Consider the following 7,416-nt stretch of genomic DNA (forward strand, 5'->3'; position numbering starts at 1 on the left):
TTAAAGAAAGGCAAATAGCAAATTTAGTCTTTACCACAACAGGACAACACTTCTCCAACTTCCTCCAAAACATGTCTTGCTTGTCATGTATCTCCTGTAATTTCAATGGCAAAACATTCAAAACTAATCAAAAATATTGTCAATAATATATAGTACTCTTGTCAATCAATTATTTTCAAAATTACTGACAGGACTCAATTCCCAATGATTGTAAATTGGAGTTAGGGGACTTTGAGGTAAAAGCCGTCCTCTTCCTAACTTTTACCTAAAGTATCCATTTTTTCCAAGTCCTCATGTTGGTAGCACAAAAACATACTTCATTTTGATCATAAATAATAGGACTTTAATAGGAAATAAATATGTGCAATCAAGAATTTGTCAATATACCTACCATTTACTGATTCTTCAGCTCATCAGGAAAATGCAATGCTGTACATGATCTCAAAGTACCTCTTAATTGGTCAATTTATGTCATTAGACTGCATATACCAATGTCAGCGCCAGACAATCTACATCATCTACATTATATGCCAATCACCACCATTTTCTTTAATACTTTTCCATCTTTCACATTAACACCTCATTATCAAGAAATATTTGTGCAATGTCAAATACTCTAATTACAATATGTCCTACAGCTTCATGGGGGCCACATCTCCAATACCCCCATGACACATTCCATCCAACTCACATTCATGTAACAGAGCATGTCCAATAAATCTAAAACTCACTTATAACTTCATTCATATATCTTTATTAAATACTACTAAGTCATTTTATAACAGATGACTTTATCTTCCTTAGACTACGTCCAAAACTCAAGCAATCTCTCTCTACCTCAGAGGAGTCTTCATGGGTGTATGCCATCCCCCAGCACCTACCACAACAATTTCTATTCTTATCACATTATCACATTTATGCCAACAGTGTCAAACAGGTCTATAAAACATCTATATAACTCTGGACTCATTTGTCCTACTAATATCTCTTCTTGCAATTTGACATATCTTCCTTACTTTTTTTTATCATTTACAGGCCATCTCTTATACAATTATGCAATGCTTACAAATGCTCAGTACTAACCAAACTTCTCATCCAATCAACTTGACAACATTTCCATTTCAATTTCCTGCTAATGCAAAGTACTTGCAGTATCCAAATAATATATGGCATGTTTTGTACTCTTATAAACTGATAATGTATGTAAGGTATCTATGCTCACAATTTACTTTGGAATTTCAAATTCAAATAGGTTTTGTGCAAGTACAAAAATTACCTAATGGCAATGAAAGAATATTCCAAATAATCTTCAACTTTAAAGTAATACACAAATATATCATATATACAGACAAGCAAGGTTTTCTTTCCAATGCAATGTCCTCATAAAATAAAGTCATTTCAATTCATCTCACAACTGTGCTATACTATTTTCACATTCATCAACCACTTACCTGCATCCATACTGCTTATTTCGGGCTCATCTGCTTGTGCTCCATCTGATACATAATACAATGCATAATGCAAATCATTACTTCTTACCAAACAATCTTAATTATTGTAATCTTATCATCAAATGAATATATCAAACTCCATTCACTCACCAGGCAAATTTTCATCTGGGTATGCATTGAGGCACAAACGGGTTCATCATGCATATTGCCGCTCACAAAAATCATGGCTACATATCCTTTCACTTTATTTACTTCTGTAGGTCTTTTCTTCCTTAATATTGATATACCGGTTACTTCTATCCACTTTGAACATCTATCAAAAAGAACACAATCTTTATTTACATTTTTACTTCATCAACAAAATGACACTTATATGTCTATGATACTTAATCTTGGCACTATAATATACACTTACCTTTGTGCTTCGTCAGGAAGCCGATGGTACATCAATTCACGATCAGAACTTTTCCACCCTTTCAACTAACCATGTCTTCCAAGTGACGGATGGCTCAAATGTAAACATGCACACCATTCAAAAGCCCCGCTAATTCTTTCCCAATCAAGCACAGCGATCTCTAGCGTTCATTCAAGTAACTAAACTCATCACTAATCACTTAGGCTATTTATACACTTTTCCGTCCCTTCCAGTCTTTCCTATATAGTCTTTGCTTGTACGGATGTATATCGGCTAGGAGTCTTCTTCCAAGCAGTCAGTAGTAGAAGGGCCATTTCAAAATCGTCTCATTCACGGTTCCCTATAACACATCATATTGTATATACCTTTCATCTCCTCAACTAAATACTCTACAAATTTCTTTCCTGTATCCTCACCTGCATCTTCTGTAAACTTTCAGTCTTTATCAACCCACCATTTTGTGTAGCAACCAAATCAATTAGGCTCGTCTTATTGCGTATACAAGGTATAAGATCCTTCACCATTTGGCTGTCTTCTTTTTATTCTTTCAACAGTACTTTCACAATCGCTATATATTACGAAAGGATCTTCGAAAGGATCTTCTATCTTTATATACAATGATCTAAAAACAATAGGTCCCTCTACAACCTCCATTCCTACAGCTTTATGGACTGGACATTCACCTTAATCTTAACAAGTACCTCCTTCTTTCACAAGGGATCCAGACAGTATCAACAAGGCAAAACTCGTCCATTAGGACTTTTAGTGATAAATTGACTCAAATCTTCCATCAATACATAGTCATTATTTTCTTCCTCGGACATATACACAAGCTTTACATCTTGATCTTTTTTCACTTTTGTAATTCTTATAGAATACACACTTTTATTTTTAGCATTATCAAAGGCAAAGACACTGACGCTCATTGGATTATTCTTTTCAAATATGGTCATCTTATCTATTTTCACTGCCAATTCTATTCCACTCCAATCGTCATTTTGATCAGCAGCCTTAACTGTCTTACTAATTCTCTCTTTGTCCTTTTCGTCAAAGCAATCTCACCGGGCAATGCACCATTACAAACATTCTTCATCCTCATTTTTAATATTCCCTAGTTTATATTTTGCTTTTTGATATTTATTTGGAACTTTCATATAAGTACACCCTTTCAATCATTCGTATTTTGCTATTTTTTTTTTCAAAATTGAAATCTTCTCAATTATCCAACCTGAGCCCTCTCTTGTAAATTGATCAATCTTATTTTCTAATTTACCAATCATATCTAGCACTACACTTTTTATTTCTCAAAGATCAGTCATCGCCTTCATCTCGCCACTCTTCATCCAGGGCTCTTCAATTCATCTGCACTCATCTCCTAACTTCTTGTAAAACCAAACTTTCAGACAAAGACAAAATTTCAAACCTTTCCAATTGTGCTCTTCGACTCTCTTTTCTATAACATCCACCATACTCATGATCAAAAGTTTGGGATCAATTGTACTAATATCGGAATAACAATAAACTCCTAATTGACCTCCACAACCTTCCCGACTATCATCGTATTTACATGTCATTTTTGATATCAGGTTCTGAAGTTTTTTTCTTTCTTTCACAGTGCCTTTTGAGCTTTGAGACTTCAATATTACATATCCCACATTTTGCTTTGGATTTCTTGGGAATATCTTAGGGGTTAACCTTGTAGTACTGTTTCTGACATTTTTCATGTCTTAAACGGTTCAAAATAATCTTACAAATTTGGCAATGAAATTTTCCCTCCTTATTTAACCTATTGTAATTAGCATTCAACCGTTTCTTGTCATACACTGATTTTTCATGTCTTAAACGGTTAAAGATAATTTGATCACAAATTTCGCAATGATATTTTCTCTCTTGATTATCATTAGGATCTAACCGTTTCTTGAGATAGACTGATTTCTCATGTCTGAAAGGGTTAAGAATGGTCTTGTTACAATTTTACAATGGAATTTTAGACATACTCGTTTTGACATTTGTATCCATTTTTATATATATGATTTCCTTCAAATCATTTTCTGTATCTAAATTTCAACTTTTTTCCGTGACCTGTCTAAGATATAGTTACCCATTCACTAATGAAAGAAAATGAGGGACATAATACGTCATCTTCAAACCGGAAGTAAGGAAATAATACTAGCAAACTGCTATAGAACTTAGGTTCGATTCCCATGCTGGGTACAAATCTTTTGCATTAATCTATCAGTGGAGGGGCAAAAATAGGAGGAGGAGAAGGAGATCAATAGATTCAAGGAGAAGATTCCAAAAATTGATCTAGAGTCAAATTACACAGAACTTTTTCTTCATTTTCTACCATCGTATTAAGTTCCAGATATAAAGTACGTTGGGCACCCATGGCCAAGCGGACTAAGACGAGACCTATTAAGCCCACAGGTTCGAGTTCGAGTCTGCATAGAGGTGCTCCCTCGAGGGGTCATCCAAGTTTGAAAATGATTTACAATTGCCGAGTGCGCATTAAGCAATTGTATACAATCAGGTTCAGGCGTGGATGACTAGTAATACCAACCACATGCTATCCTTCTCCCCCAATTCAGTACTAGTCCCACAGGCCACGCATAAGACTATTGATTACGGTCGGGTGGCTAGGTATATAGAATTGAGGTGCACTCTGATCCTTCTGAAAGGAAGCGGGTTGCAGATGTGCAGTTGGAGAGAGTAGTATGGAGGCAAGGGGCGCTTTTACTTCAATTTTCATGCAAGTTAGATTTGGTGGTTGAATTTAAGAACAATATATATTCAATTTAGATTTGATGGTTGATTCTGATTTCTACGTTGCTGTGCACTATAGCCGACTCGGTCTGATTTCAACGTTCCTGTGCACTGTAGCCGACCCTCTCCTTGTGGGAGAAGTTTGGACCAAATCGCTGACCTTGGGATTTCCACTAAAAATCCATTTTGGGCCAATTTGGTCAACTCCACCCATTTCCCCGCTAGCACGCCCACAGGTCCAGGGCGGCCTGGGATGCCCTCCAGTCCAATTGCACATCAGTCAGGCCAAGGGTATCCCTGCCACAGGCCTAAAGGGCATTACTGGGCCAAAAGGCCCACCTTTGGAGGGGTCTCACCCCCACCCCCTTGGTCTCAGCGGTCTGATTTCAACGTTCCTGTGCACTGTAGCCGACCCTCTCCTTGTGGGAGAAGTTTGGACCAAATCGCTGACCTTGGGATTTCCACTAAAAATCCATGGGGGACCCCCTTTGAGATTTGGTCCATTTTGGGCCAATTTGGTCAACTCCACCCATTTCCCCGCTAGCACGCCCACAGGTCCAGGGCGGCCTGGGATGCCCTCCAGTCCAATTGCACATCAGTCAGGCCAAGGGTATCCCTGCCACAGGCCTAAAGGGCATTACTGGGCCAAAAGGCCCACCTTTGGAGGGGTCTCACCCCCACCCCCTTGGTCTCAGCGGTCTGATTTCAACGTTCCTGTGCACTGTAGCCGACCCTCTCCTTGTGGGAGAAGTTTGGACCAAATCGCTGACCTTGGGATTTCCACTAAAAATCCATGGGGGACCCCCTTTGAGATTTGGTCCATTTTGGGCCAATTTGGTCAACTCCACCCATTTCCCCGCTAGCACGCCCACAGGTCCAGGGCGGCCTGGGATGCCCTCCAGTCCAATTGCACATCAGTCAGGCCAAGGGTATCCCTGCCACAGGCCTAAAGGGCATTACTGGGCCAAAAGGCCCACCTTTGGAGGGGTCTCACCCCCACCCCCTTGGTCTCAGCGGTCTGATTTCAACGTTCCTGTGCACTGTAGCCGACCCTCTCCTTGTGGGAGAAGTTTGGACCAAATCGCTGACCTTGGGATTTCCACTAAAAATCCATGGGGGACCCCCTTTGAGATTTGGTCCATTTTGGGCCAATTTGGTCAACTCCACCCATTTCCCCGCTAGCACGCCCACAGGTCCAGGGCGGCCTGGGATGCCCTCCAGTCCAATTGCACATCAGTCAGGCCAAGGGTATCCCTGCCACAGGCCTAAAGGGCATTACTGGGCCAAAAGGCCCACCTTTGGAGGGGTCTCACCCCCACCCCCTTGGTCTCAGCGGTCTGATTTCAACGTTCCTGTGCACTGTAGCCGACCCTCTCCTTGTGGGAGAAGTTTGGACCAAATCGCTGACCTTGGGATTTCCACTAAAAATCCATGGGGGACCCCCTTTGAGATTTGGTCCATTTTGGGCCAATTTGGTCAACTCCACCCATTTCCCCGCTAGCACGCCCACAGGTCCAGGGCGGCCTGGGATGCCCTCCAGTCCAATTGCACATCAGTCAGGCCAAGGGTATCCCTGCCACAGGCCTAAAGGGCATTACTGGGCCAAAAGGCCCACCTTTGGAGGGGTCTCACCCCACCCCCTTGGTCTCAGCGGTCTGATTTCAACGTTCCTGTGCACTGTAGCCGACCCTCTCCTTGTGGGAGAAGTTTGGACCAAATCGCTGACCTTGGGATTTCCACTAAAAATCCATGGGGGACCCCCTTTGAGATTTGGTCCATTTTGGGCCAATTTGGTCAACTCCACCCATTTCCCCGCTAGCACGCCCACAGGTCCAGGGCGGCCTGGGATGCCCTCCAGTCCAATTGCACATCAGTCAGGCCAAGGGTATCCCTGCCACAGGCCTAAAGGGCATTACTGGGCCAAAAGGCCCACCTTTGGAGGGGTCTCACCCCCACCCCCTTGGTCTCAGCGGTCTGATTTCAACGTTCCTGTGCACTGTAGCCGACCCTCTCCTTGTGGGAGAAGTTTGGACCAAATCGCTGACCTTGGGATTTCCACTAAAAATCCATGGGGGACCCCCTTTGAGATTTGGTCCATTTTGGGCCAATTTGGTCAACTCCACCCATTTCCCCGCTAGCACGCCCACAGGTCCAGGGCGGCCTGGGATGCCCTCCAGTCCAATTGCACATCAGTCAGGCCAAGGGTATCCCTGCCACAGGCCTAAAGGGCATTACTGGGCCAAAAGGCCCACCTTTGGAGGGGTCTCACCCCCACCCCCTTGGTCTCAGCGGTCTGATTTCAACGTTCCTGTGCACTGTAGCCGACCCTCTCCTTGTGGGAGAAGTTTGGACCAAATCGCTGACCTTGGGATTTCCACTAAAAATCCATGGGGGACCCCCTTTGAGATTTGGTCCATTTTGGGCCAATTTGGTCAACTCCACCCATTTCCCCGCTAGCACGCCCACAGGTCCAGGGCGGCCTGGGATGCCCTCCAGTCCAATTGCACATCAGTCAGGCCAAGGGTATCCCTGCCACAGGCCTAAAGGGCATTACTGGGCCAAAAGGCCCACCTTTGGAGGGGTCTCACCCCCACCCCCTTGGTCTCAGCGGTCTGATTTCAACGTTCCTGTGCACTGTAGCCGACCCTCTCCTTGTGGGAGAAGTTTGGACCAAATCGCTGACCTTGGGATTTCCACTAAAAATCCATGGGGGACCCCCTTTGAGATTTGGTCCATTTTGGGCCAATTTGGTCAACTCCACCCATTTCCCCGCTAGCACGCCCACAG

Source organism: Oratosquilla oratoria, chromosome 18, assembly GCF_046742065.1.
Source record: "Oratosquilla oratoria isolate Oo_2021 chromosome 18, ASM4674206v1, whole genome shotgun sequence".
NCBI classification, from domain to species: Eukaryota; Metazoa; Arthropoda; class Malacostraca; order Stomatopoda; family Squillidae; genus Oratosquilla; species Oratosquilla oratoria.